The sequence below is a fragment of the Peromyscus eremicus genome, unplaced genomic scaffold (genome assembly GCF_949786415.1).
Source record: "Peromyscus eremicus unplaced genomic scaffold, PerEre_H2_v1 PerEre#2#unplaced_62, whole genome shotgun sequence".
Taxonomy (NCBI): domain Eukaryota; kingdom Metazoa; phylum Chordata; class Mammalia; order Rodentia; family Cricetidae; genus Peromyscus; species Peromyscus eremicus.
The window spans coordinates 169,703-177,606 of record NW_026734305.1 but is presented as its reverse complement, the minus strand read 5'-3'; the positions used below and the strand labels follow the sequence as shown (position 1 = coordinate 177,606).

The 7,904-nt window shown below is 48.1% G+C and overlaps 2 non-coding genes across 2 annotated transcripts; both read right to left on the bottom strand.

Moving 5' to 3' along the window:
• Positions 1 to 2,415: 2,415 nt before the first annotated feature.
• Positions 2,416 to 2,487, bottom strand: Trnap-agg (transfer RNA proline (anticodon AGG)). The gene has a single exon. It is a non-coding gene; the product is annotated as a tRNA-Pro (tRNA).
• A 995-nt stretch (positions 2,488 to 3,482) lies between these two features.
• Positions 3,483 to 3,554, bottom strand: Trnap-ugg (transfer RNA proline (anticodon UGG)). Its single transcript has one exon. It is a non-coding gene; the product is annotated as a tRNA-Pro (tRNA).
• Positions 3,555 to 7,904: the final 4,350 nt, after the last annotated feature.

The following is a 7,904-nucleotide window of genomic DNA, read 5'->3' as shown; positions in this document are numbered from 1 at the left end:
AGTTGTGTTGGTCTCTGGGCGCCTTCTGTGTATGCATGTGTAAACAGTTATCTATTTACCCGAGACAAGGTACCAAAGACAGGCAGAAGAAAATATTTCATCCAAGGCTAGAGATAAAGGGTTTTTTGGGGGGTGGGGTGGGGGGAGATTATATAGAGGAAAACGGTGAGGGGTTACAGGAGAAAGAGAGCCTCAGACAGATGTGTCACTCAGAAGCATCTCAGCTCAGGTGATGTCCACCGAAGCACTTCCTTACACAAGTTCCTTACACAATGGGGCAACTCCGCAGAAGAGCCCTTCCCCGCCACCCTGAGCAATTGTTTACTCCTTGATAAACCTGAGGCAGGGCTTCATGAATCTCAAGTCTGAGCTCCCTGAGCCTCCTAAGTTTTCTGTTTTCAGAGTCTTAGGACTCTCCCTCCCCCTTCCTTCATCTCTTAGCGAATGTTTCAATCCAGACAAAACTGCTAGGGAACGGATAGCAAGGGAACTGGCACATGCAGATCATCTTTCTCAAACTCCAACTTGACATCACTCCCTTGCAGAGTCAGCTCCAGGTTAGGCAGCCTGTGCAGTCACAAAGGGTCTTCATGCTTAGGAAGGCTTACTGATTGGCTTAATACTCTGTTGTGGCTGAAAACTCCTAAAAGGTTGGAGAGATGGTTCAGTGGTTAAGAACACTCACTTCTCTGCCAGAGGATCTGAGTTCAGTTTGTAGCACCATTGTTGGGTGACTCATAACCACTTGTAAGACCAGCTCCAGGCATCAGGCCAGCCTCTTCTGGCTTCTGGGGCTACCAGCCCTCATGTGGACACACACCTTGACAGTACACACAAATAAATAAAAATAACTCTTTAAAGAAATAAACGAATAAGGCAGGCATGATGGAGCATGCCTTTAATCCCAGCACTCCAGTGGCAGAGGCAGGTGGATCTCTGTGAGTTCGTGGCCAGCCTGGTCCACAAAGCAAGTTCCAGGACAGCCAGGGCTACTCAGAGAAACCCTGTCATGAGAAACCTAAAGTCAAAACAAAACAAAACAAAAAAAAAAAACCAAACATTTTTCTAATAATCTCTGTATCATTTTCATTTTACACCAAGCCTTATAAACTACATAGCTAGAGTAATGGGTAAAAGCTTTGCCCTCCAAAGAATCTTTTACTTCCCTCAAGAAAATATAAATTAATGATTTATTAGTTAATCACTTTTCTGGCTCCCAAATGTGCCAGGTGATATTTCAACATACTATTTAAAAAATAAGGCCGGAGTGTAGTGACACCCCTTTAATCCCAGCAGTTGGGAGGTGGAGGCAGGCAGATCTCTGAGTTCGAAGCCAGCCTGGTCTACAGAGCGAGTTTCAGGTCAGCCAGGGCTACACAGAGAAACCCTGTATCTAAAAATAAGAAAAATAAATAAAACAAACCAAACAGGGCCTTTGGGATGGCTCTGTGGTTAGAGGCATTTGCTGCCAGTCACTGAGTTCAATCCCCAGGCCGCACATGGTGGACCGGAAAGAGAGCACCAATTCCTGAAAGTTGTCCACTGACTTCCACAGGTGTAAACATATACACATACATGTACACGCACACATATACACGTGCGTGAGCACGCGCGCACACACATAAACACACGCACTCACGTGTGCGCACTTCGCGGGCAAGAGATAAAGAAATGTAATTAAAAAGAAAAAAAAACCTGCTGGAGGGAAGTAGTGCTTGAGCAGCTCACTTGAGCTCCCAGATTCAATGTCTGGTAGCAGCAAAATAAACAAACACAACCAATGAGCTTTTCCCGGCCCTTTTTTTCCTCTATGGCTAAACCTAAACAACTCTCTTGTGGGGCTGGAGCTGACTGCTTCTATTCGGGATCCTCGGGATCCAGGCTCCCTTCATCAACGGCCTCCACGGTGGAACCGGAAAACCGGCTTCCACGAGGTGTTCTTTGAGCTCCTCAGTGGCGTCATACACCCCACCCCGACAAATAATAAGATAAAATATAATTTTAAAAAACGTTAAGCGCACGCCTTTAATCCTAGCACTTGGGAGGCAGGGGTGGACAGATCTCTGTGAGTTTGAGATCTCTGTGAGTTTGAGGACAGCCTGGGCTACAGAGGGAGTTCCAGGAGAGTTAGGACTGTTGTACCGAGAAACCCTGTCTCGAAAAACAAACAAACAAACAACAACAACAACAAAATGTTATAACTCTGGCTTCCTGAGGCAAGTGCTGTGTGTGGAAGCCTAAGCAGAAGTCTGAATGACCAGTCACTCAAATCTTTCTGCTGCCTTTCCACCGCCTGGCAAGACTTCCCCTTTTCTAACAAGTACCAGAGAATAGGAGAGTTTTGGGTATTTAAAACGTGTTCCCACAGACTTCTATCTCCGGGCTACGATTTATTGTTGTAGGAACTATAAATTTGGGCTCGTCCGGGATTTGAACCCGGGACCTCTCGCACCCTAAGCGAGAATCATACCCCTAGACCAACGAGCCACGTAGGTCTAGTCGCCTGGTCCGTTTTATGACCACTGAGGCGTCTTGGGGCGGGACCTGAAGGACTGGGCTGGAAGGAGAGTCGGATTTCAGACCCGCCCTGCAAGGGTGAATTCAGACTGTGGTTGCCGAGGGACTCCATCGTTCTGGTCCCTCTCTCCATCACCAGCAAAGTGAGGATCCCTGGTCCGCCCGTGCGCTTTTCCCTTGATCTTGGCCCGCGGATGATCCTCGGTGCTTGGCAGTCGATTCGCGCTGCCCACGTGGCAGCCCGCGCTCTGGAGGTCGCAGTCACCGAGCAGGACAGACGGTCCTCCCAGGATCCCGGCGGCGGCTGCGTGGAGGCTCCTAGAACTCCAGATCGGACCACGCAGCCGGCCGTGAGGCGCCCTGGGGTGTAGCGAGGCCGTGTGGCACTTCCCGCTTGTGTGTTCCACCTCGCCCTCCAGCGAGGCCAAGACCTAGAAGAGAGCGGACGACTACCCGTGTGGACCAGAGGCAGGTGCTGAGAGCCTGCCGGCTGCACAAGCCGCACGTCGCACGCGTGGCCTCGGGCCCGAAGGAAGGGTGCACACAGGTGGTGCAGGTGGACCACCCAGCAGATCGCACCCCAAGACCCCGCCTGCGACGCCCCTCCCTCCCCAGGGACAGTCGCTGCGTCGTAGCCGCCTCTGGGGAACCAGGGACTCTGCCCAGAGTTGGGAATCCCTCTCCGATGCAGACGCAGGTTTCGTTGACTTCGGAGTATCCCGCAGATCTGGGCGGACCGGTCTCTGTAGATCAAAGCCACCAGTTCCCTCCTTCTATGGAGAAGTTCCTAGGACATGTGTAGCGAGAAACAGAGACCTCCATCCAGCCAATAAACATGGAAGAGCTATCCGCTCTTCTCTTTTCTCGCTGTTTTCTGGGGCTTTAACAGGAGGAACTTCACAACTACTTCCAGATGATGGAGAATAGAAAAAGAGAAAAAAAAAAAACCAAACAAACAAAAAACTGGGCTCGTCCGGGATTTGAACCCGGGACCTCTCGCACCCAAAGCGAGAATCATACCCCTAGACCAACGAGCCACTTGGCTGAGGTATGCCCCCCCCCCCCAGTGAGATAAATGGACTACCATTCCAATCATCCAGATTCCACAATTCATGTCGGTTTTCTAGGGTGTGTTAATTTGGCTGCATAAACGAATGAGCTGCTGAGCCCACGATTTTTCCATTCTCTAATGGCCTACCTACTGTATAGTACAGATGGTCGGACATGTCAGTAACGAGGCAGACTTTCCAGGCTTGATTATGTTAGGACGCATAAAGGAAGTGCAGAACTTACACACACTTTTCTTTTCCTTCCTTCCTTCCTTCCTTCCTTCCTTCCTTCCTTCCTTCCTTCCTTCCTCCCTCCCTCCCTCCCTCCCTCCCTCCCTCCCTCCCTCCCTCTCTCTCTCTCTCTCTCTCTCTCTCTCTCTCTCTTTCTCTCTCTCTCTTTCTTTCTTTCTTTTCCTTCAAGACAGGTTTCTCTGTGTAGTCCTGGCTGTCCTGGATCTCGCTTTGTAGACCAGGCTGGACTCAGAGGTCCCTGCTTTTGCCTCACAAATGCTGGGATTAAAGACACGTGCCACCACCGCCGGCCCACTTTTCAAAATGATGAATGGGTATCCAAAGGTACATCATCAAGGACCTAAAACTACCTTAGCTATGTACCTTAGTTATGTAGAACTAAAAAAAAAAAAAAAAATCGTTTAAAATGTAAAGTTTTGAGGGTGCGGGGAAGAAGGATCTGGTGCTAAAAGCGCTTGCTGAGCGCTCCTGAAAACTTGAGTTCCAAACCTGGAATCCAGAGTGGAAGCGACAGCTGACTCCAGAAGGTTTTTCTCTGAAACACACACACACACACACACACACACACACACACACACACACATTATTACATACACACTCTCCCACATACACTTACACTAATTATTATTAGAAAAAACTTTTTTTTTGGAGTGGGGGGACATGGTTTCTCTGTGTAACAGTTCTGGAACTCACTTTGTAAACTAGGCTGGCCTCGAACTCACTAAGATCTGCCTGCCTCTGCTTCTCACATGCTGGGATTAAGGCGTGTACCACCACCACCCAGCTAGAAAAATTTCAAACTAAAATATGTATGCGGCTTGTGACCGGCATGGTGGCACTTGGGAAGTAGAACAAGGACGACTTGGGACGTCAAGGTCATCCTCTGTTTTATTGCCCCCCTGGAATACATATATGGTACATAGCACATATGGTAGTGTGGGTGTCTGAAAGCTGGCATGATGATGGACAGGAGGTAGCCACGCCCATCAGGGACACCAAGGAGGCAAGGGAAACCTGCTCCTCGCCTGTACCCCTGCCTCCCGTTCATCCTGTTTTCACAGGAAGGAAGTCAAGGGCTGAATCCAGCTCACCAGCTGCTGGCCCTTTACTGAACACGGACTGCATTCCTCAGGCTTCCTGGAACTAAAAGTATTCTTACCCAAAACATGAGATGAGATGGGGGGGGGGGCGGGGGGGGGCGGGAGTACGTGCCACCAAGCCCGAGTTAGATTCCCGGGACTCCCATTGAGAAAGGAGAGAACTGACTCCCACAAGCTGATCTCTGACTTCCACACACGAGCTGTGGCACACAGTCACACCTCACCATCAAACAAACAAACAAATAAATGTAAAAGATGCCAGCAATTACGTAACAAAACAGGTGCTGTGTTCTAATTAGAAAGCAAGCAAACCTGGTTGTTATTTGTTTTTTTGGGTTTTTTGTTTCTCCTGACCTATAAAAGGGGTAGAGAGATGGCTTCGTGGGCAAAGCGCTGACTGCACAAACGTAAGGCTCCACCCTCAGCCCCTAGCATCTGCATAAAGGCCAGGCATAGCTGAGCACATCTGCAACCCCTGTGCTTGGGGCGGGAGCTGGAGACAGCAGACAATCCTCCAGCCAGCCTCCGCGCTCAGCCAGCCTAGCCAAATCAGCAAGTTCCAGGGTCAGACCGACCGTGGAAGATAAGCTACAGAAACCTTATTGTGGAAGACCCCTGATGTCAGTTTCTGGTCTCCAGGTGCCCTGCATGGAGAGGGCACCCGTGCATATCTCTCTATGTCTCTCTTTGTGTGTGTCTCTCTGTCTCTGCCTCTGCCTCTCTCACACACATGCCACACAATGGTATTCCCTAAATCAGGAGTATTGGGAATTTTAAAGGTGTTAAGGTAATCCTAGCACTCAGGAGGCTGAGACAGGAGGACTGCTGTGAGTTTGAAGGCAGCCTGGCCTATGTAGTGCTTCTTATTCAGTTCTTTATAAGTAAATGAGGGAGGTCCCATTACTACCCTCCCTGTGCAGATGAGAACACAGGCATGGCAAGTAACACTAGCTCCCATCTACTGAGCATCCACATGTGCATGAAGTGTGTGTGTGTGTGTGTGTGTGTGTGTGTGTGTGCGTGTGCGTGTGTGTGTGTGTGTGTGTTAACCCCTTTAACGTTCATTCCAAATAGAAAGGGTGTGGCAACCCACGGTACAAGCCTATGAATGTCAGCGCTCAGAGGCTTACTGAAAATCTGAGGTCAGCTTGAGTGGGCTCCAGGCTGAGTTCCAGGCTACAGCCAGGGATACAGAACTAAAACAACCTCGCTACCAACAAGAGACAACAGCCACAGAGGAGGCTTAGAGGGTAAGTACTATGATTTTACAGACTAACTTTATCCTTAACTTGGCCTTATTATTATTCCCTTTTTGTAGACATAAGTGGAGATGGAAAAAAAAAAAAAAAACAGATGATGAATTACCTCAGCAAGGTACTTAATATACGTCTTAGTAAGTGGTGGAGCTGGGAATCGAACAACTTAGTTTATCATCAGCGTCTGTGTCTTAATCACTCTTAAATCTACTTTAGGTACTGTAAAATCCCATTGTAAGTCCTTTTAGAATACATGGGTTCAGCATTCTGGAAGAGAAGGGGAGAAGAACTGAAATGGATCAGCAATCTTATCCTGTGTCTGGGATTAAGGTGCATTGGGCCCTGTGACTCTGCCTTGAAAATTATGCAGTTAATATGTTAGGGTCCCTCCACGCAGTTGGATCTTAATTATTTAATTAATATATATATAATTTATGCACATGAGTGTTTTGTCTGTGCGTCACGTATGTGCCTGATGCCTAAGGAGGCCAGAAGAACATGTGCAATCCTCTGGAACTAGAGTGACAGGCAGGTGTGAGCCACCACGTGGGTGCTGGGAACCAACCCAGATCCTCTGCAAGAGCAGTGGGGGTTCTTAAATGCTAAAACCATCTCACCAGGCCTCTGGAGTCAGATCCTTTCATATGGGCTGTGACAGGGGTGCCTTCAATCCTGCAGGAGAGTGTAGAATCTTAAATTAGTACCTTCTGAAGACATTTCCAGTAACAGTCTTGAACATATCCCGTCCACCCACCCCCTTGCTTGCTGACTTTGGAGTCTGAGATTTAAGGTTGCTGATAACAACAATTATAAACTAAGGTAGAACACAGTGCTGGGGAGGAAGCAAAACCCAAAAGCTGTGGTGAGTCCCCGGGAAGTTGAGGGATGTGTTGGGAAACCAGAAAGGCTTCGAGGATGCGATACTGGAATCTGAAAGACAAGCACTTCTGACAGACAGGGCAAGGGAGACAATTTTGGTAGGAAGACCTTCCACAAGGGCAGTAGGGCGAGAGGGTCCAAGATCTGACCAATGAGAAGCCATTTGTGCCTAGACTCCATTAAAGAAAGTCTTGAGGGTTGGAGAGATGGTTCAGCTCACTTCAATTCCCAGCACCCACATGGTGTCTCATTACAGCCTGTAACTCTAGTTCCGGAGGCTCTGATACCTTCTCTGGTCTCCGTGGGCACCAGGCACACTAGTGGTGCAGACAAAACACCCATACATATAATAATAATAATAATAATAATAATAATAATAATAATAATAATAAATAGTAACAGTAATAATAAAAAGAAAAGCTTTGGGGCAGCATGGAGGTACTCTAGTTACTATCCAGAGCATTGCTCTCCTATGCTATACTCAATAAACTGTTAAAAAAAGAAAAAGGAAAAGAAAAGAAAGAGCCAAGTGGTAGCATCCACTTTTTTTATTTTTAAAGATACTATTTTTGCATGTGTGCCTGCATCACATTCATGCAGTACCCATAGAGGCCAGAAGAGGGGGCTGGAGTCTCCAGAACTGGAGTTACAATTACAAGCAGCCATGTGGATAGTGGCATCTGGTTCTCTTCCAGAGCAGCCAGTGCTCTTAACCACTGAGCCATCTCTCCAGCTCAGAAGCTTCCACTTTTAATCTCAGCACTAGAGAGGCAAAGGCAGGCAGACACGCTCTGAGTTCTAGACTAGCCAGTGCTACATAGTGAGACCCTCAAAAAAGAAGAGAAAAAGAA